The sequence below is a fragment of the Crotalus tigris genome, unplaced genomic scaffold, assembly GCF_016545835.1.
Source record: "Crotalus tigris isolate CLP2741 ecotype Arizona unplaced genomic scaffold, ASM1654583v1 scf7180000017775.1145084777:2100578, whole genome shotgun sequence".
NCBI classification, from domain to species: Eukaryota; Metazoa; Chordata; class Lepidosauria; order Squamata; family Viperidae; genus Crotalus; species Crotalus tigris.
Window position 1 is genome coordinate 1,394,581 of NW_024096626.1, and position 23,118 is coordinate 1,417,698.

General features: G+C 42.8%; 1 protein-coding gene across 6 annotated transcripts in view; it reads right to left on the minus strand.

Annotated features, from left to right (window-relative positions):
- Positions 1-1,120: 1,120 nt before the first annotated feature.
- Positions 1,121-23,118, minus strand: part of TBK1 (TANK binding kinase 1) — a 192,797-nt gene continuing 170,799 nt past the window's right edge. For 3 of the 6 annotated variants that reach the window (XR_005556528.1, XR_005556523.1, XR_005556527.1), the window contains 2 exons: positions 5,333-5,408; positions 1,121-4,035 (listed from right to left, as the gene is read on the minus strand). The gene's annotated coding sequence lies outside the window, so the exon portion shown is untranslated. The remainder of the gene's footprint in view (positions 4,036-5,332; positions 5,409-23,118) is intronic. The other 3 variants (XR_005556526.1, XR_005556524.1, XR_005556525.1) reach the window with 3 other exon arrangements.

Consider the following 23,118-nt stretch of genomic DNA (forward strand, 5'->3'; position numbering starts at 1 on the left):
TAGATACACCTGTGTGGGATTTTTTTTTTAAAACTTATATTTTTTGTCAGCCTTGATTGTCTGTTCAACAGGCAGTAACAATTGGCTGACTTGTCTGCCTTCAAAAATTAAGAAGTGGTTTGCTATTTCTTAATTTCTGAAATCATACAAGTCAGCTAATTGCTACTTCCAAAAAAGTTTATTGCAACTGATGGAAACATGAGGTGGCAATTTATGACTTATGCCATTTTGCAAACAAAAGGAATTGATGGCATAAATCCTCAAGGCAGGGAAATGAACAGCCAAATAGTCACTAGCTCAAAAAAAGGTGGGAAGAAGAGGCTCAGGATTCAAACCTTGAGGGAAAAAAATACATAATGGGCAGGATTTCTGGCTGCTACAAAGCTCTGCTTTATTTCTATGTTCAAATAAATAAAATACTTTATCAAAAGACAATTTGTTGTTCAGTCACTAAGTCATGTCCGACTCTTCTCAACCCTCATGGACCACAGCATGCCAGAACCCACTGTCCTCCATTGTCTCCTGGAGCTTGCCCACACTTGTGTTCTCTGCATCAATGACACTATCTAACCATCTCATCCTCTGCTGTACCCTTTTAGTAAAGGAGACCATTTAAAACATCACCATACTGACTTTAACAAACTGAATTTAGTTCTAGTCAAGTATTCTGAATTGTAAATATTGTAAAAGGTTTTGCTGAATATAATGAACATTGGACGGGAGGAAGCAGGAAGATAATTCTGTCTAGAAAAGATGACTATTCACAACATCTGGTGTTATGAGGTATTAAGAGGCTTGACAAGAATGCAAAATATTGTAGTGCTTTTCAAGGATTCAGAGTAATAGTAAAGTGATGACTTTACAACAGCAATTAATGAGATGAACTTTGAAACTTCTGCCTTCAGTTTAGTCGCTGTTCTCTAATTCAGCCTTTTGTAATCTGCATCCTCAAGATATTTTGGACTTCAGCCTTTATAAGCTTTTTCATTAAGACTATTGGCATTGAACTTAGAGAGACTTTTAAGATCCCTGCTTTATCTCTTTTATGTCTAAAGCTATTTTTTTCCTGTGTTATTGCAATTTGGTATAACGAGAAAATAACCTGCTTATCAGTACTTAATGATTTATACAGTCCTTTTTTTATTATTAAGCACAATTCTCTTAAATCTCTTAATTCCATTATTATGAATCATCCAGGGCATTTTCCTATCATAATTTCTTTTCCAGACTTTTCATTTCCAAGTCTGCTTGGCCATTATCTTCACCACTGGTCACTGTGGAACATAGACAAAAGACAGGAAGCATCATGAGTTCATCAGTGTTTTCTCTAACCCACTAACAGAATAATGTAAAAAATCATTTATGGTCCCCTGCCCTGCAAGCTATAATCATTCCCTATATTTTCAGTATTCCTGCACATTTTGTCCTCCCCAAAAATCAAGCATAATTCTTCCCATGTTTTAAATACCACTGTAAACCATGATTACAACATGACACTGTAGTTATGCAGCCAGACCATGGTTGTAAGTTCCAGCATAGAGTCTCTGATTGAAGAAGAGGCTAGGAAAAAAAATATGCCTGAAGGCTGGAAAATGGAGTAAGATAGGAGTCTATTTCTTCAGAATAAATCAACTTGGACTGTTTGCAAGGATTGTGAAACAGACTAGGATTAAGAGCAAAGGGTTGGCCAACAGTTAACAGGTTTAATGTGATGGCCAAATGGCCTTTTCCAACTGTAATATAGCGATCATAGATATACTGCCTTGGGGAAAGCTCCAAGGTCAGATAGCAAAGGGCAGAACAAGGCAAAGGTTCGAAAGAATAAATGGGAAAATGGATTATCCACAAGCCTCATGGAGCTCCACTACTGTATCAGAAACTATGTGCTTTCAGTTGTGCCATAGCAGACTTCTCCTTGCCTCCCTGAAATAAACTAGTTCTACTGTCCAGGAAGAATGATGGCTGGTGACCACAAGGGATGGATGTGATGCCCATGCAGTAGCAGCACCAAAGTTTCATGCCCTAATTTTTGTATAATATGTGCAATGGGATTCTAACAATAGGAGTTGAATTATAATGGATTTTTTTCCAATCAGATAATAAGAGGTCTCAGCTTCCAAGAACATATGATATACTTTTTTTCTCCTAGTGTCTGAAAAAACACCCATTTTCCTCTTTCCTATGCACAAAGACTTTCTCTTGGTACCAGTTTATCCAAAGGTGCTGAGCCCTTCAGAGGAATTGTATCTTATCTCAGAATGGATAGAGCCACTTCAGGGGTCCCATTTCCCTGTTGACTTTATTTGCCATTTTCCTACATATTGTCTGGTAGTTTATAGATTCTGGCAGTCTATAATTCTGCAGTTATTACCAAGGTAGATAATATTACCTTAATTAACTATTCCCTTCCTTATGCTTTGTGCTAGTGCAGGGGTGTCAAACTGCCGGCCCACAGGCCGGATGCGTCATGGTGAAACTGCACCCACCCCATTGCCAGCAATGGAAAAAAAGTCACCATACATCGCAACACATCACGTGACATTGCAAGTTTGACATCCCTGTGCTGGTGCTTTATTGTTCCTGTGCTTATGGTAACAGTTTGCAGAATTAATTGCTTAAATTCAGTGGCTCTTTTTGATAGCAATCTGTTTCTCTCATCAAATTTAGCAGATGTTCTTGGTTCCAATTATTGTGTGATTATAGCTCTCAGCCAACACCCAAACACAAGGCATTTTTGCTATAGTATGAAGAAATCTTCAGCCAAAGATAACACAACTGATAGCTAACCAGAACATGGAAAGACACAGAAATTCTAAATTAGAATTTAGAAGCACAGGTCCGTAAAAGATCAAGCAGAAGCAAAATAGTAAATAATCCAAATGTTAAATTAAGTCCATGGATCAATACAACAGAAACCTAGTGATGATTTCACAACACAGAATGTCTACATGAAGAAAATGGATTAGACTCTGGATTAGCCCATGCAGATTACTATTTCATTGTTTAATCTACTTAATTAAAATTATTACAAGAAATGCTAATATTTCTATGGAGAAATTGACCAAATAATATATGTAATTATAGAGTCATTTTTAATTGAATAGCCCAAAGCACATATTCCAGTAGAAGAAATTCCCTGAAAATGGGCTCCAGCATGAGTCTGAAAGCTCAGAAGAGTAAATTTCTGGTCCCGGTGACCAATCCAAATTCGATCTCGCATCATTTTTAATTGCTTATAAGACCCAAATGCCTAATATCTGAAAATTAAACATATGAGGAACCGTCATCAACCTGTCCCATCTAATCAACCAGGGAGTTGGTGCGAACCCCATTGGTTAAATAATTTCCACTGGTAGCGTCTAGGAAGAGAGCCTTCTCTGCTGTTACTCCTGCCCTATGGAACATCTTGTTTCCAGTGGTGAGGTGAACCCCTCCTCTTTTGGGAAGAATGTTAGTTGGCTTTGCCAACTAACATGGGGCTGTAAGAGTGGTATACAACCCTAGGAGTAACTTTTGTAATGTTTAACTTTAAAAATTCTGTTTTAATATTACTTTTAATTATGTTTTTATGGTTTTATTATAAACCAGCTGGTGAGGGGCAGTATAGAAATTGGATAATTAAATAAAATAAATATGGGACATGAAAGGAGATGCATTCTTAAATCAAGGTATGCTTGATTTAACTCTTTGTTAGAGCAGCTGGCTGTCTCAGATAAGCATCATCTTCCTTTAGATCATGTGACTATATTACAGGACCTGCTGATTCTGTTCCATCTGTCCCTTATTCTTGCTATAAGGCAATCCCTTCATTCAGACTCCCCCATAACGACTATTTTTGTTTGATGAAAAGAATTGCTTCCAGCGGGGTACTAGACTTAGTCTGCTACCAGCAAAAATAGTAAATAATCCAACAGCATTTTAGAAAAGCAAATATACTACAGTAATCTGCAAGTTCTACCAAGCATAGTCTAGTTCCTAAAATACACTCTTACCTTGGAAGAGAAGATGCACATACATGCATATGTACCATCTAGGCTAGGAATTAACAAGGGGAAAATAGAAGAGAGAAAATAGAGATAAATGAAATAGAAGAAGTGAAGAGGTAAACATGAAGCTTGTGCAGCACTTTGGATTCAGTTTCAGAAAATATGTTTTGATGCGCACAGAGATGCAAACATAGCATTGAGAAGGCCTATTTGCTATCTGTAGAAGATAGCAACTCCTCCATTTGTTTATCTCTGAGCCTTCTATTTCTTTTCCTTTCTATAATGTCCTTATTCACTCATGTATCCCAATTAAAGTTAATAAAATATGAAAATACTAGAATTATATTGATAGTATTTTGAAGAAAATATTCATATTCCCAACCTCCCTGATATATATTAAAATAATTAACTTGCAAATTAATGTCAGTACTAGCCACTTCAAGGACAATAATTTTGAGCTGAAAATTGCTTCCATATTTTTTATTTCACATAATGCGTTTGACTAAACAAATGGTGTTTTATTATAGAACTTTGAATATCACTTTTTCTTCTTTCCACTAATTGCTAATAGTACAGAGGAAGATTTGCAATAATGAAACAGAGAGCTTTGGGGTTTAAATATAGCTTCCAACTGTGGAAGCTTAGCCTGTTTGTAAGTACTAGGAGAATTCCAAGCTTTCAATGTGTTGCAAGTGCAATTTGATTCTCAACATCTGTCACAAAAACTGCAACTTGAAGAGGGTGCCTTATCATAAAAACAGACTGGCAACTTTTATATGATGTAGAAAATTCAGTCTCCAGTTATTTTTCCATACCCACTGCCCTTCCTCACATCTGCTTTCAAGTATTTGCACTTAATCCTCATTAAGATCTTAATATTAATGAACAGGCACATGTTCATTAATTGCCTGAAATTTGAATCTCAATTCAAATTTGAATTACAGAAATTTGAATCTCAGTCCTACCTACATTCCTACTCTCAGGATTTTGTATTACAGTAAAAGTACCAAAGCAATTCTAAAACAGCTATGCCTTGTCAATTTGGAAAACGGTCTTCCCAGCATGTTTATTAATTCCCTGATCAAAATATCTTTCTATCCTGTGCTGGACCAGCCAGTTAGCTTAAGAACTGTATGTTAGAACATTTAGCATTTAAAGGTTAAATTCTGTTTCCTTAAGAGATGGCTTATGGGTAATGTAGTTTTAGTTGTTAGTTAATGTTATAGCTTATCTAGTTAAGTGGGAGGAGTTTCAAAGTTTATGACTGTACTTCCTGGCTTTGTGCCATTGTATCATCTCTCCACATGGATTTATACGCAGGATGGAGAAAGCCATTAACTTTTTACCTTTGAAATGGATCCAGATTACCATTGCATTCCGGATGAACCTCAGCTGTAACCGTGAGTCATTGACTGAGGATATCTGTGAAATAAAGAAATCTTTCTTTTTTTTTTATTGAAAATTTTTTAAAAACTTTTACAGAGACAGAAAAAAAACAATAACAAAAAAAAACAATACAACCCTCCCCCAACCCCTCCCAAACCACCCCCTCCCTCCCCCCCCGGAGCTTCCCAGAGCAGAATATAGGCTTAATTAAAAAAAATTAACAAAATTATAAGATAATTAAAAATAAAATATATATGAAAAAAGAGTTATAATCCTTAAAAAGAGAAAGTATTTAAAAAAGAAAAACAAAGAAAAAAAAAGAAAAAGTAGAGTTTTTATACAAGTTATAAAAAAGCTAAATGATATTTTTTCAAATCCAGTTTAAATTGTATGAAATTTATCCATTTTTCCCATACAGCAAAAAATTTCTCTTGCGTTTGCTGTTTTAAGAAAGCCGAAATCTTTGCCATTTCTGCCAAGTAAGATACTTTAAAAAACCACTCTTGCAAAGTAGGCAAAGATTCCTTCTTCCAGTATTGACCTACTAACAGCCTTGCGGCTGTAATCAGATTCAGCATCAATATAACCTCCTTAGCATGACAATCAATAACAATACCAAGCAAAAACAATTGTGGAGTAAATTTTACCCTCTTTCTAAAAATTCTCTGAATGTTCCACCATATCTTAATCCAAAAAGCTTTTATATTTTTACACGACCACCAAATATGATAATAAGTGGCGTCCAGGCAGCCACATCTCCAACATTTAGGCTGTAAGTCAGGATACATAAAAGACATCTTTTGTGGATCAAGGTGCCATCTGTAAAACATTTTATAAAAATTCTCCCTTAAGTTCTGGGCTTGTGTAAATTTAACATTTCTCACCCAGATAGTTTCCCAGGTATCCAGTAGAACTGGTTCACCAAAATTCTGCGCCCATTTAATCATACAGTCTTTAATTAATTCTGATTCTGAATCCAGTTCCACTAACACTCCATAAATTCTCTTAATGTGAGTTTGTCTTTGATCCTTTACTTGCTTAAAAAGATTTTCATCTTCTCTAAGCAGACCTAAATTACGGTCCATCTTCCATCTATCTACTAATTGTCTATATTGAAACCAAGAATAGGTAATATTTTCATGTGCTAGGTCTTCCAAAGATTTTAACTGCCAATTTTGACCATCCCATTACCCAATCACTAATTAATGTTAAGACCACAGCGTCATAATATAATTTCAAATTCGGTACCTTGAGTCCACCTCTCTCACGGAAGTCCTGCATAATTTTAAACTTTACCCTTGGTTTTTTCCCTGCCCAAATAAATTTATTAATGCCTTTCTGCCATTCGTTTAAATTAACCTCATTCTTTAAAATAGGTAACATTTGAAATAAAAAGAGAAATTTTGGCAGGACATTCATTTTAATCACTGCAATTCTTCCCATGAGAGATAGCTGTAACTTCTCCCAATTTTTCAAATCTTTTTGTACCCTGACCCACAGCCTTTCATAGTTATTCTTAAACAATTTTACATTAGAAACAGATAAAATAACCCCCAGATATTTTATCTTATCAACAATTTCAAAACCAGTCAAATTAGCCAAAATCTGTTTATCACAAGTAGTCATATTTTAGATAATATTTTAGTCTTATTATTATTAATTTTGAAACCCGAAACTAATCCATATTGATATATCAGCTGTAATAACTTCACTACAGAATAAGTAGGTTGAGACAAAGTAACAACCAAGTCATCTGCAAAAGCTCTTAACTTATATTCTTTTTTGTTAACTTCTATTCCTCTTATTTCCTGCGACTCTCGGATTTTAATCAACAAAATTTCCAATGTTAAAACAAACAGCAACGGTGACAAAGGACATCCCTTTCTAGTACCTTTTTCTATTGTAAAAACCTCTGACAAACCCCCATTAACAATAAGTTGTGCCGTTAGTTTTTGAGATATAGCAGTAAGAGCTTGTAATATTTTTTCTCCAAAATTCATCTCCTCAATTGCTCTTAACATAAAATGCCAGTTCAGTTGATCAAAAGCTTTCTCAGCATCTAAAAATATCAGCCCTGCAGGGACTTGGTTGTTCTTATCTAAATATTCTAATATATTAATAATTTGTCTAACATTATTTTTCATGTACCTGCCAGTTATAAAACCCGATTGGTCCTTATGTATAAGCTGATGCACAACCGTACAGTCCCACTACAAGTATTTTCTTACCATATAATCCAAGTTCAATCATTACATATCTTCCTGGAGGATCTGATTCTACCAGACAAACTGGTAGATTTTGCTTAAAATAAATAACCACTCCCCCTTTTTTCCCAGGGGCAGGAGATACAAAATGAGATCCCAAACGAGCATTAGCTAAATATTTTTGATCTTTAAGTAAAATATGAGTTTCCTGCAAGCAGATAATATCATTGTTATGTTGCTTTAAATAATAAAAGATTTTCTTTCTTTTCTGAGGGGAGTTAAGGCCGTTAACATTCCAAGTCAGGAACTTTGCCATCTCCCTTAACCAGGAGCCTGGAGAAGACTGCCTGAAGATCTGCCATTGATGAATGTGTTGCAGATTCATTTAAGTCCATATTTTCTTTCCGGGAAAAAAAAGTAAAGAACAAAAGAACAAAGTACTTTCGGAACGCCATCTTACTTTCACTCTCCGTGCCGACAAAAAAGAAACAAGGGAAAAGAATCAAAGTCAACTAGAAAAGAATTAAAATAAAATACTAAACTAAAAAAGAAATCCTTTAAACTGCTCTGTCCGCTTTAAATATTACTCACCAGAACACCTTAAACGCGGAGATGGTAGCGGCATTTCCTTTTGTCTCTGAAGAGACAAAAACAGCGGGGAGGCGGAGAAAGCAGGAACTCCGAGGGAACGCTCCTTCTGCCCCCTCAAAAGAAAAATCCAGAGGGGGCTAAGAGGTTCCACCTCTATTCTTGCAATCTCTATCCCTTCCCTTTGCCCGGGAAGGGGATTCCAAACCGCGGGCCAGCTGATGTTCGCTGTGCTCCGCAGATCTGACGCCGTCCCAGGAGGACAGCTACAAAGTAGCTGCCATCAACGCCGCTCCCCAACGGAAGCTCATAAAGAAATCTTTCTTGATCTGTTCATTGAGTAAACTTCTGCTTGTCTCACGTGGAAAGTAAAGCATCCAATCTGCATGGGCAGGACAGTAAAAGTTATGAAAATTCTCTATGCCCTGCTTAAATGAAGTGAAAGCAGTTGCACCCTTGCAAGTAAAAACAATAATTAATCTTCATCTCTGCTAGCAAGCAAAGTGGAATATTAAAGCTAGTAAAGAAATATTGTGTGTCTCTCCCTTGCTGAGTAAAAGAGGAAAAAAGATTAATGTCTGTGTTGCTAAAATCAATGGAAAGGTATGTGTGTTGAAGGAGATCAGCATTTCAGGCTGCTTGTGAACAAAACTGCTAGCACTAAGAGAATTGTTTTCAAAAGCCTGTTTCTTTGTCTCAACTAGTCAGGGTCTTTGTTTTCATGCCAATTCCGTTTGCTTGGAAAAGCAAGGAAAAGAGATATATGTGCTGTAGGAAACGCTTACCAGCCCTGCCTGTGAAATGCTAATAAAGCAAGCCTCTGAGGCCAAGCGTTTGGTCGGAATGAATGGAATGCAGCTTTTAACTGTTTGCATGATAGGCTGCAAAAGTTTTATTTCCTGCAACCAAGTTTTGCTTGTTGCTCAGTCTGTTTCCCTCGTTTGATACAAATGCTGTGTTCGCCTGTACCATAGTAATCTGCTGCAAGCGCAGTTTTCACAAATCTCCATTGCCTTTGTTTAAAAGACTTTTCAGAGCAGGCAGCTTCCCTACCGCACCTGCTTACAAAACTCAGCATCGTTCTTCAAAGCAAGCATTCTCCTCTCACAGGCTCCTCAGCTCGAAGACAAAAGAATAATCAAACCATTAATTAACATGGTAACCAGGCAACTGGTGTGTAAAAGGCTGAAATGTAACCCAGTCTTCCCTCCCTTTGGAGTAAAAAAGGATGCGGACAATGAGAGAAGCATTTGATTCAAAGACAAAACCTATCCCACTATAGGCAAATGCAGTAGCACCCTCTGGTGGCCAATCTGCACACAATGCCTAAATTCAAGTTGTCAGCAAAATAGCTTTCAGCCTTATAACCCTGCTGGAGAAGCAGACCCTTCGTTTCCAAATGAAGTCTAGGAGCAGCACCCCCCACCCCAGTAGCTGATCTGCAAATAGCAGGCTTGCACCTACCCACGCAAACAGCACTCCCTAGTGGTGAAAGAGGGAACTTCTTTGAAGTCACCACCCATGCAGCAAGCACCCTCTGGTGGCAAATCTGCAAACAAAGCCTGAATTCAACTTGTCAGCAAATATAGCCTGAGCTAAGCTGTATATGGAAAACCTACTCAGTGCAAATTAAGGAAAAACATGGCAGCAAAATAATCCGTTATTATCACAAGGCTCACAACCCAGGTGGATATTTACTAGAAGCCAGTCAGTGCCTCAGTAATCTCCAGGCCGGCTACAGCTTGTGGTTCTAAGAAAACAGAATTTGGCTGACTTCTCTCTAAGCCAGGGGTGTCAAACTCAATTTCACTGAGGGCCACATCAGCATTGTGGTTGCCCTTGGGGGGCCGGGTAGGTGTGGCCAGAGTGGGTGCAGCCTACTGGGTGGGCGTGGATGGAGTGGGTGTGGCCTACTGGGTGGGCATGGCCAGTTCTACATCATTCACGTCAAGGGTGCCTGTGGGGGCCTGGGCAGGAGTGGGACAGATCTGAGAGTCTCTGGCAGAAAGGGGTGGGACCAGGGCAAGTGCCAAGGCATGGTCCACCGGGGCAAGTGCCAAGATGGCCACCACAAAATTGTACATTGGCTCCCACCTGGCCTGGGTTAGGGCCAAGGCAGCGGGGGCCGTTCCCTCACTGTTTCCAGGATGGTTTCCCGGGCCACATGAAACCACTTTGCGGACTGCATCTGGCCCCCGGGCCTTGTGTTTGACATGTCTGCTCTAAGCGATATCTAGAAGCAATACTGAGTAGTAGCGACCTGAAACAGCAAGCTTGCTTCTGCCCATGTATAGAGAACGCCCACTACTGGTTAAAGAAGGAATTTCACGGAAGCCTTTAATCACGCACAGAGAGAGCCCTCTAGTGGTCAAAGGGTGAACTTCACTGAAGTACCCATGCACACAAGCAGCACCCGCCAGTGGTGCCTTTACTGACAGACAGAGTATCCCGGTGTCTGATCTGCAAATAACAGGCTTACATTTACTTATGCACAAGCACCTGCTGGTGTCCAAGGAGGGACTTTCTGTTCTATCCCAGCCTATTGCCGTCCTTGTTAAAAGCACAAGGACCAAACCCCTGCTGATGCAATAGGCTGGAGACTTTACAACAAAACAAAACTCTTTTAATATGGTTGACAAACCTGTCAAATAGTCCAAAACACAAACAGCAAAACTCAAGTCCAAAGGAAATATGATGCAAACAGATGAGAGTCCATGAGGTGTGGGTCTTCTGGATCTGACTCATGCTCCTCACACAGCTGAGCTTCATCAGGAACACAACTGGAGGGCCCAGGCTCTGCATCAAACTGTGAGTCCTGTAATTCATCAGAGCCTCCCTCTGCCCCTGATGGCCCTTCAAATGCCTCCTCCACCTCCTCCTCAGATTCCTCAGACTCAGCTGTTGCGAGCACAGGCTGGCACGGAATCACAACACTATCCCGCACCACAGGGCCCTTCCCCCAGGTCTGCCGATTCGGATGCGGTCGGGATGGGAATTGTTCATGAAAGGCGATCACCAAGGCAGAAGCATGAATGGTAGACGCATCCTCCCAGGTGAACTTCTCCGGTCTGTAGCCTTTCCATTCAATCAGGTACTGGAAGCGTCCTTTCACTCAACGGGTGTCCTTAATGCTGGCAACCTCATACTCGGGGGCACTGTCTCCATCACGTTGTTCTGGTGGGGGCGGTTCGGCTCGGTGGAGTGGACATGCCGGTTGCTCAGGGACCAACAGAGAATGGTGAAAGACCGGATGTACCTGCATGGAATATGGCAGAGTTAAGTGATAGGCGACCGGATTGATGACAGCCTCGATTGGGAATGGTCCGACATATCGGTGGTCTAATTTCTTAGTTGGCCGGGTTGATGGTAGGTTCCTGGTGGACAGCCATACCCAATCTCCCACCAATAGTGGAGGCGTATCCTGCCTTGACCAATCAGCAAACCATTTGTAGTCAGCCTTGGTCTTTTCCAACTGTCGTTGCACCAATCGATGGATCGCCTGTAACTCTGCCAGGTAGTTGTTTGCTGGTGGTTCTGGTGCATCTATTGGGGAACTAGGGAAAAACCAAGGGTGATAGCCCACATTGGCTAAGAACGGTATCATCTGCGTGGAGGTGTGCTGGGAGTTATTGAATGCAAACTCAGCCACTGCCAGATAGTCTACCCAATTGTTCTGCTGCTGATTGGGTGGCTCAGCGAAAGGAGGAGGTGGGGCCCAATTCACCATGGACAGTCGTCGATGGAGTCCTCCACTATCGTGATTGGCTCTATGTGCCTGGAGGCCCGCTCAGAGGACTCATCCTCAGCCAGTGTCACGATAATCCAGCAGCGGGGCATTTTGGCCTGTTCAAGACCCTGAATTTGGTATCCCGTACCTTCTGGTGGCCCCAAATCCGACACAATGTTCAGACCTATGTCTCATTGTGTATTTCCTGTAGGCAAGCCAAGTCAGTGACAGGGGCCCCACCCAGACTACTGCAGCCCTTGCTGACACGCAAAAGACCCTGAGGGGTGGTGCCCATGGATTTTTGATGGACTTACCCCCGACTTCTGGATTCACGACGGTATTCGTGGTGGTTGATATGTTGAGCAAGATGGTGCATTTCATTCCATGCCGTGGCTTACCGTCTGCTCGCGCCACCGCTCGCATGTTCATCCAGCAGGTATTCCATCTGCATGGTCTTCCTGATAAGGTCATGTCTAATAGAGGGGCCTAGTTCACAGCCCGTTTCTGGCAGGAGTTGATGCAGGCACCCACCCATCCTGCTGCTGGGCCTCCCGAATCTGTGCCCGTACATCTATTGGCTCCCTCACCACAGCAAAAGACTCAATAAGGAGCACTGTCCTGGGCAGAAGCTTGTCTTCTGCTCGGGAATATTCAGGCTTCCTGGACAGAGCATCCGCTCTTTGATTGTGACCACTCAGTATGTACGTCTCCCGGAATGTGAACCTTGCAAAGAAGAGAGACCATCGGATCTGGCATTGGTTCAATTTCCGAGCTGTCTGCAGGCTTTCTAAATTCTTATGGTCCGTCCGGACCTCGATTTGATGCCGCGCCCCTTCCAGATGATGCCTACAGGTCTCGAACGCCACTTTAATGGCCAATAGCTCCTTCTCCCAGATGGTATAGTTGCACTCCACTGGATTCAATTTCCGTGAATAGTACGTGCAAGGGAAGAGGGCACCGCCGGGCATCGTCGCCTGGAGTAACACCGCCCCAATGGCAATGTCAGAGGCATCCGTCTCCACAACAAATGGCTGTTGTGGGTCAGGATGCTTCAGGATGGGCTCCTTCATGAAGGCTTCCTTCAAAGCCTGGAAAGCCCGTTATTCTGAAGCGTCCCACTGAAACCGAGTCTTTTTCTGTAGGAGCCGAGTAAGGGGAGCTGTCATGGTAGCAAATCCGGGGATGAAAGTCCGATAATAGTGGCGAACCCAAGAAATCACTGGACATCCTTCACACGACGTGGTGGTTGCAAAGACTCCACCTTACTCAGGTCCATGGTGATGCCCTCAGGAGAAATGCGGTGACCCAGGAACTAAATAGTCGTCTGGTAGAACTGGCATTTCTCTAATTTAGCATATAGCCCAGGGGTAGGCAACCCAAAACACTTAAAGAGCAAGTCCATGAGGTGTGAGTCTTCCGGGTCTGACTCATGCTCCTCACACAGCTGAGCTTCATCAGGAACACAACTGGAGGGCCCAGGCTCTGCATCAAACTGTGAGTCCTGTAATTCATCAGAGCCTCCCTCTGCCCCTGATGGCCCTTCAAATGCCTCCTCTACCTCCTCCTCAGATTCCTCAGACTCAGCTGTTGCAAGCACAGGCTGGCACGGAATCACAACAATTTCCCTGAAGTGCCTACCCAGATAGAGTGCCCCCTAGTGGTGAAAGGGTGAACCTCCCTGAAGTCTCTAACCATGCAGACAGTGTACCCTGGCAGCCAAGGAAGGAATTTCCCTGAAGTGCCTAGCCAGATACTGTTCCTCCTGGTGGCCAAAGAGCAAAGTTCAGTTCACTGAATTCATCAAAAATAGCTAGGAAATCTTCTGAGTCTTCCCTAGTCATGGCAGCCTCGTCCTTCCATCACAACTCTCATGTCTCAGGCATCTCCCATTCACCTAAAACATCTTCTCAGCACAGCCATTTGTCCCGAGTTTCCAGGGCAGAGTAGCTAGCCGCCTAGCTTACACAAGCACGATTAGATGACGCAAGGACAACCGCAGCTCTATGTGTGGCAAAGGCAGAGCAGCTGCAAAAGGAGGAAATGGCCGAGGCAGAGCAACTGCAAAAGGAGAAAATGGCTGAGGCAGAGCGACTGCAAAAAGAGGAAATAGCCGAAGCAGCTATGCATGCAGCAGAGGTGAAGGCTCAGGCCATGCTCGTGTCTCTACGGCACGAACGGGAGGCAGCAGAGCCAAAAGCCAGCTTTGAGTTTTCATGGCTCGAACAGAAAGCAGCAGAAGCAGCCGCAAGACTAGCAGCTTTACAGAAAAAGTTTATTAGCCGCGTCAAGACCCACATGGATGACCAGACAGTGCCACAACATGAGCAGGTAGGAGCGCCGCGGTCACCCACAAGTTCCCCAAGACCAAGTAGACAGGAAGGAGAATCTCAACAACCAGATGTGCCAACTGGCCAGGGAGCTGGCAACATACCATCTGAACGACGAGAACCCCCCTGACAAGTAAGCACACAAGAAGTCAGGCCTCCTCAGCTTAACGTAAAGGCAGAGGAATTCAGACCAAACCCACAAGGCCCCTCGTCTACACCACTGGAAGTTACCCTCAGCAGGCAGCATGCTGAAGAAAAATGCCAGCTGTCTGTGCCACGTTTCCCTGCCCTTGGAAACAATGCCTATGAGAATCAATAAGAAGCCACTGATCACGCTCCTGATGACCTCAACACTGCACCAACCCATCCTGATGGTAATTCCTGCACATCACCATTGGATCCTCCAACACCCTGGGAAAGAAAGTTGGACTTAGGAGAGTACAAGGTCTGCTCCGAATGCTGTGAGTCTCTGAAACAAACGGCCAAAGCTTGCTCAGCTAAGGGGAAGTGTCACCCAAGTAAGAATGACAAGCACCCAGGAGACCTGCATCTAGACTCTGAACAGCTATAACAAGCAGCTTCTACTCCTCCTTCAACCAAGGAGCCCCAGCATGGCTCCAAAGAGCGCCCAGAGGCGCCCATCAAGGTCAACTGCACATTAGTGTGTAGTGACCCACCATCCCCCAATGAACTCCCAAGCAAAGAAATGTCTTTCACAACATGCTCTGTACCACAGAGGGGAGGAAAGTCACTGGACTCCGCATCCAGCCATTAGATGGGAGTTCACGGTTCCTAAATCCTAGATTGGTCACCCCAGGAATGTTCTGTGTCGACCAGCTCCCCCCAATTGCCTTACGGTTCCTAAACCTGAAGCCGAAATCTTGGCTCCATTGAGAGTAGACGCCCTGTCACGTTTGCCTACCGCGGAATGTTCAGAGGCCCAACAAGCTCCCCAACTGCCTTTAAGACGGAACTCAGATGGGCCATCAGAAGATCGGTCTGTATCAATAAGTTGCAAGCCCCAACCCAAGTGAACGTCTCAGTGACTACCATACTTAGTAATGGGAGAGCACCTCACCTAAAACTATGCCAAGAACACTCCACACTTGTGACAACCAAACCCGTTTTGGAAGCAACAGTGTTCCAGACCGGCAAAAATCACAATGATTTAGCCTTGTCAATAGAGGACAAAAAAATTCTGCAGCTACGCACATTCTCTCAGAGCACCACAGACTGGGACGGGCTGTGTCTGCCAGAACAGAAGCAAGACTGGGAGATGTGGAGTACACTCTTAAGTTGTCTCCAAAGTATAAACGTGCAATGCACGTATGTCTCCAGCTCACCTGCCACCGTACAAAAGAAAGAATTGTACGCCTTCTCAGATGCGTCAATGAAGGTGATTGCAGTCATAGGATACATCAGAGTCTACAGCGGGGAGAGCCACGTTTACATCATTTTTGTCACTGGGAAGGCTAAACTAACAACACAACGAGGTCACATTGTACCAAGGTTAGAACTCTGTGGCACCATATTGGTCATAAAACTCACCAACCTGACAACAAAGACAATATGCCTTGAGCTACAATCCACTACTTTCTACACAAACAGCAAGGTGGTGTCAAGCTACATCTTCAACCAAAGCAGATGCTTCTACATCTATGTGAGCAATAGAGTAGAAAAGATTGAAACATCTTCAAACCCTGAGCAATGGCAACATGTGCCAACAGATCAGAACCTTGTGGACCAAGCTAAGCAGTCCACCCTTGCATCATAGTTGGCAGAATTGATCTGGCTAAAAGGTCCTGAGTTGTTGGCTTATCCAGACAGCCCAATGCCTCAAGGACCAAAACGCTATATGCCTCTAGCTCCAGATCAAGATGCCAACGTTCAACATCAGGCACCCAGCAAATTTCTCAGATAGGATGAGAAAATGACCGTCCAGACCATCTGCTTCCACAACGGGCAAAGAGACAGAAACCACCTTCTAGCCATTGCCTAGAACCAGCCCACTCCAAACGCTCCTCCAAATGGAGAGCCCGTGTATTGGGCGTAGCAGTAATCATCCTCATCACTTGTTTTAACATCCCAGGAACTAGCTTTGTAGGAGCCTGCAAGGACTTACAGACTATTGAAGGCATTTGTCATGACCCAATAATTGACAAATACCTGAAGGCCAAAAATTATCCTCCCCATGCACCCCACATGAGAGAAGCATGGGAGCGCATGATTGGCATACTCTGCAAAATCATGGACTCTGTGTCAACAAAGACACCCATACCCTCACATGAGATCCTCACTGCCCTCATGACAAAAGTAGCAGCCATCATCAATGCTTGTCCTGTGGTTCCAGTCTCTTCTGTTCCTGAGAATCCTGTGGTTCCAACTTCTTCTGTTCCTGAGTATCCTGTGGTTCCAGCTTCTTCTGTTCCTGAGAATCCTGTGGTTCCAGCTTCTACTGTTCCTGGGAATCCCGTGGTTCCAGCTTCCTTTGTTCCTGAGAATTTTTGGGTTCCAGTTTTTCTGATCCAGAAATTCCTTTGGTTCCAATTTTTCCTACAGGAAGGAGACCTTGTCTTGCTGAGAGACAAGGGTGCATACCAGAACTATTGGCTCATGAGACTTGTGCATTGGGCTCTACCCAGTTCTGATGGACTAGTTCGCCAAGTTGAAGACCAGATTGTGAAGCCACAAGAGTTGGGTTGCGACTCGCAGACTCTCACAAAATGGCTTTACACCAGACTGATCACCAACTTGGTCCCGTTGCTGAAGAAGACCGAACTGGAACATTGATCCTCAAACTATGTATATTGTGTTTACCTCATAATTGCATTGTTTGATGTAACACCTTGTTTATCTCAGTTATAGTTATGCATGTTTTGTATTTACCTTATAGTTATACATGTTTTGATACCGTGTTTTTGCCTAGTCTAGTTAATAGTTAGTAATGGAAATTGCATGCTTTAATGCTATGTTTTTTTGCTTATTTTAGTTAATTAATAGTGGAAATTTATATTTCCAAGCAGGGAGTGTGCTGGATCAGCCAGTTAGCTTAAGAACTGTATGTTAGAACATTTAGCATTTAAAGGGTTAAAAGCTTTCCTTAAGAGATGGCTTATGGGTAATGTAGTTTTAGCTGTTAGTTAATGTTATAGCTTATCTAGTTAAGTGGGAGGAGTTTCAAAGTTTATGACTGTACTTCCTGGCTTCGTGCCATTGTATCATCTCTCCACATGGGTCCCAGCCACGTGGCTTGGAAGCTCCATGCCAAAACATGTGATTTGTACGCAGGATGGAGAAAGCCATTAACTTTTAACCTATGAAATGGATCCAGATTACCATTGCATTCCAGATGAACCTCAGCTGTAACCATGAGTCATTGATTGAGGATACCTGTGAAATAAAGTAATCTTTCTTGATCTGTTCATTGAGTAAACTTCTGCTTGTCTCACATGGAAAGTAAAGTATCCAATCTGCGTGGGCAGGACATTTCCTAATAATAATAACTTTATTATGGTCATAGACCAGCAATAGATATCACTTTTTACAATATATTAAAAAAATAGTACTGACATTAATAGTAAATAATAACATCCCTGTTAAGAAAATACATGTTCTCAAAATGTTAGGGTCACTCCCTAGTTTATGTGGGTGGAAAACCGATAAGCGTGTGAGTAAATATAATGTTCCAAAAATTATTAGAGATATCTCCAAAAATTTGGCACAAGTTGATGGCTATAAATCTGTAACCAATTTTTTTCTTGTGGACATTGCAGCAACACAGTATTTTGCCATTGCATGCGTGATAGAAGGGTTTGAGTCCGAGAGGAGAAAGCTTACATAAAAATTGTCTGCCCTCCCTGGCAATCTCTCTAATAAGGGGAGAATATATGCTGATCTATAAACTCGGTATAACTCACAATACAATAAAACATGTGCGATATTTTTTACTTTTCCTTTACCACATACACATACCCGTTCTGTTATTGGTGTTTTCTTATACCTGTCCTGCAGGAGTGCTGAGGGAAGAATGTTAAATCTGGCTTTGTTTTGTTTTGGTTTTTTTGTTTTCTTTGTTTTGAAAAGAATATTTTGGAAAGATATCATTCAGATATCTTACCGATTCCCACACACCCTGTTTGATTCTATCCCTACTGTGGCGAGGCAACCTATTTAGTTCTTCTTGGAACTCCATGTCCTTCATTCTATTGAATACTACTCGCTTTGCTTGGTCAAAGCCTAGGGACATTGAGAATACTGATGAGAGCCCATAAGAGCCCAGTTTATGATCTATCGCCTGCTTCCAGGTGGAGGGGAAGTTGTCAGTCAGCATTAACGGGGACAGTCCTTCTGGAAAGAAAGGCATTTTAAGCTAGTGAATGATCATCATCATCTTCCAGGCTCTTACCTGAAGTTGAGGCATGCCAGTCTCAATTCTTAATTGGGCATTTGGAGTTCCTTTGGGTGCAAGATGGCTCACAGGAATTTGGTTTGTATGGTTTCTAACACGTTTTTCTTTGTAAGGATTTCTGTTTGTGCCCCATATAGAATTTGCACCAATGTTTTGGCCTCGAAAAGTTTTAAGGCAGCAGGTACCTCTGCCTGTGTAAAAGTAATGTTTAATTGCATTTAAGGACCTATTGGTTGCTTGCAATCTATGATCCAGGTGTGCCTTCCATGTCTCTTGCGAGTGGAAAACCACCCCAAGGTATCTAAATGTTCTAACCTGTTCCAAACTATGTCCTTCTATTTTCCAGGAGTATTGGCTGGGTCTTTTAGCAAAACCAAAAATTTTTGATTTATCAAAGTTAAGGACCAACTTGTTCTGTCTGCAATAGCCAAGTGTTGCCCTAATTGCTCTCTTCAGTCCTACAGGAGTTTGTGAAATAATGACCGCCTCGTTGGCATATAGAAGAATCAGGATCTTGCAATGTGCTAGGTTGGGCGGATGCAGATCAGAGTTCTGTAAGAGATCGATCAAGGGGTTGATATAGAAGTTAAAAAGGGAGGGGGACAGGATGCAACCCTGCCGTACCCCTTTTTGTACCCTTACTGAGCCGGTTAAAGTCACTTTCAAGGTGGAATTGGCGTACAATTTTTGTATGAGGAAAAGGAGGCGTTTATCGATAGTAGTGACTTTTAATTTCTCCCATAGAGTGTTCCTAGATATTGAGTGGAAGGCCTGCTTAAAATCAAGGATTTTAAAATTTAAAATTTTTAAATCAGTGTGCTGCAGCTGCCAAAAAGGCCAACACAGTGCTAGGCTGCATTAACAGAGGGATAGAATCAAGATCACGTGAAGTATTAATACCACTCTTTAATGCCTTGGTAAGGCCACACTTGGAATACTGCATCCAGTTTTGGTCACCACGATGTAAAAAAGATGTTGAGACTCTAGAAAGAGTACAGAGAAGAGCAAAAAAGATGATTAGGGGACTGGAGGCTAAAACATATAAGGAACGGTTGCTAAAATTGGGTATGTCTAGTTTAACGAAGAGAAGGACAAGGGGGGACATGATAGCAGTATTCCAATATCTCAGGGGCTGCCATAAAGAAGAGGGAATCAAGCTATTTCCAAAGCACCTGAAGGCAGGACAAGAAGCAATGGGTGGAAACTAATCAAGGAGAGAAGCAACCTAGAACTAAGGAGAAACTTCCTGACAGTGAGAACAATTAATCAGTGGAACAGCTTGCCTCCAGAAGCAGTAAATGCTCCAACACTGGAAGTTTTTAAGAAGAGACTGGACAGCCATTTGTCCGAAATGGTGTAGGGTTTCCTGCCCGAGCAGGGGGTTGGACTAGATGACCTCCAAGGTCCCTTCCAACTTTACTATTATTATTATTATTATTATTATTATTATTATTATTATTATTATTATTATTATTACAAACAGAGAGGATTTTTTTTTATATGTGTATTTTTGTACTAGATGGTGAAGTACCAAGATATGATCCACAGTTGATTTTCCTTCTCTAAAACCGGCTTTTTCATCTTTAATTATCCCCCCGAAATTAGCCAGTCCTGAAGTTTATAATTTAGGTGTTTGGCATACATTTTATTAATAACACTCAGAAGACTAATGGTCTATAATTGCCTGGGTCATTTCTACTACCTTTTTATAGATTGGTATGATAATTGCTAATCCCCAATCTCTTGGCATATGGCCCGTTCTATCTATAAATGTAAACAGAGATGCTAAAAGTGGAGTCCACCAACTGGGATTATTTTTTATTATTTCTGGCAGGACATTGTCAGCACCAGGTGCCTTATTAGCCTTGAGGGCTCCAATTAATCGGGATATCTCACCTGGTGTAACAGGGGGCCAGTAAGGGGTTTGATCCAAATTAATTTGGTTCTCATTAGTTACATAGTTGGGGTCTGCATATAGCTCTCTAAAATATTCTTCCCAGGCATGAATCGGTACCTGATTAGTTGGAGATAGGGGGGATTCCCCAATCCTCTGGTGATGTACCAAAAAAGGGATGAATTTTTTGTCCTAACTGATGCAATTAGTCTGTGCCAAGACTCCTTCAGAGCCACCCTTTTCTTTTCTTTTAGAAGAGTCTTATATTGTGCCTTCAACTGCTTTAAGCAGTCAGTGTAATCCTCAGAAGGTGTCAGAATCCAATTATATTTCATCTCTAGTTATCAACTATGGAAAACCCCATTTCTGCCTTCTCTGGATTCTATCATACGATGAAGGGAAGGGGGTGAACAAAGGGGCTTTATGGCCCTCACTTCCTTCAGTACACTTCAAAGAGACTGGATGTGGATACCACCAAAAGGACTAACCATAACAATGGGGCTATTACCTTTCATGTACTCCTCTATGAAGTCTACCTCCTGTCGGCAGTGAGAGAAAGGGGGTGGGAATGTAATGCCTGGAACTGTTGCTGGAAGAAGGGGGTGATGGGGTGGGGCTACTGGGGAACCCCTTAAAACCTTGAATGGGAGAACGTGGACCCCAAGTCCTGTCTAGAATGCCTGCAACCAGTTTTTCTTAATAAAGATGCCTGTTGGAAGAATTATTCCAAGAGTTCTGTCTTCTTAAGATGCAAAGTGGGGTGGGTCCTTACATTAGACAGGACTTGCAAAATTAATCCACCTGGAAGGGAGATCCTTGCCAGGGGATTTTGCAAAAATTACCATGTCAGACAATGGAGCAAGGAAGGGAGAAAACTCCCCAGAAAGGAGAGTTTCTGACTGACTGAAACCCTGCCAGATGTCAGGATCTGAGAGGTCAGATTCCTCAGGAGAAGAGGTGGTGGAGACACAAGACCACAAGCCTCGCTGGTCAATGGACATTGGAAAGAAAGGCGAGTGGGAAAAGAAATCAAGAAAGGTGACCCTGAGACGGGGGGCCAAGCAACCAGAATGGAAGCAGGAGATGGAGAAATCCCTGCATGCCAGCGAAGAGGAAGGGAGCTGGGCACCGTACTCAGACTGGATCCTAGAGAAAGCTATCAACCTGATGAAGAGAACTCTCAGCTCCCTAGGAGAGGAGAATCCTGAGCCCTACGGCCGCCCCAGCTCCTGGAACCGCAAAGGGAGAGACACCGAGGGGGAAGTGGAACCTGCAGCCCTGGGGACATCTTCTGATCCAGTAGTCCCCACCCCCTGCCGAACCAAAGATGGCGATCTGGATGGAAGACACTACCACCAACAACGAAGGCACCGATCCATTGCAAGACGTCTGCCGCTGGATGTGAAATTCAAAGGGGAGCCAACACGCTTGGGGTTTTTCCTAACCCAAGTCCTCAGCTACATGAAGGAATACAGGCGGGACATCCCCAGAGACAAAGCCCGCATCTGGATCGTGCAATCTGCCCTGGACGGACCGGCCGCAGATTGGGTGGTGAATTTGCACGACTCCAATGCCCCAGACCTCAACGACTTCAACCACTTCATGTCCTCTCTAAGAAGGTGATTTGAAGACCCCCTGGCTGATCGCAAAGCCCGCGAAAGGATAAAAATGATGAGGCAAGGCAAACGCCCGGTGGCCGAATATACGCAAGAATTCCGGGCCATTGCCAGCAAACTGAACTGGCCAGAAGACATCCTCCTTAGCCATTTCAAAGACAGACTAAATTATGACCTATATGATGCTTGCCTGCCCCGAGGGGACCCACACCAACTTGAGGAATGGTACGTCTTGGCAGAGGAAGCAGAGATCGACATATTGAAGAGACACTGCTGAGGAAAACAATGGAGCCGCCCCCCACCTGAGTTGACACACGAACCAATGAAACCATTGGCTACAGCCAAGAAGCAAATGGGGTGTTTCAAATGCAGAAGAGAAGGGCATCGAGCTGTAGAATGCCTCTATAGAAAAACCCCCAGCACAACCCAGACAGATCCCCAATCAGCAAATCTGGAAAGTCTCCAGCTAAGCCAAAAGAAACTGCCATGAGAATGATGGAGGTTGTGGAACCCCCCCACCTCCGCTCATCAGGGGGAAAGAACTCCAGCCTACACCGCAGGGCCGGTGGATGCCTCAGATTACAGCTTGGAGGGCAAACCCCTGGTAAGTGGACGCATCGCACCCATCCTCAAGACAGTAACTATATTAATTCCCCGCATGACCGAAGCCATGAAGGTGAAAGCCTTAATAGACTCTGGCTGCACCCGCTGCCTCATTAGCCCGACATTAGGGGGGAATCTGGGCATTCCATCGAGGAGACTGGAACAACCAATCTCATTTGGCCAGTTAGATGGATCCATAGCGGGGGGGGGGTGCCAGCTACCCTAGCCACTTTACACCTCTCCCTGGGCAAACATGAGGAGGACATAACTTTTGTAGTAACCCCAGGCATGAAATGCCCGATGATCCTAGGGATGGAGTGGTTAAAAAAATGGAACCCCTGGGTGAATTGAAGGACAGCAGAAATCAAATTCCCGAAGG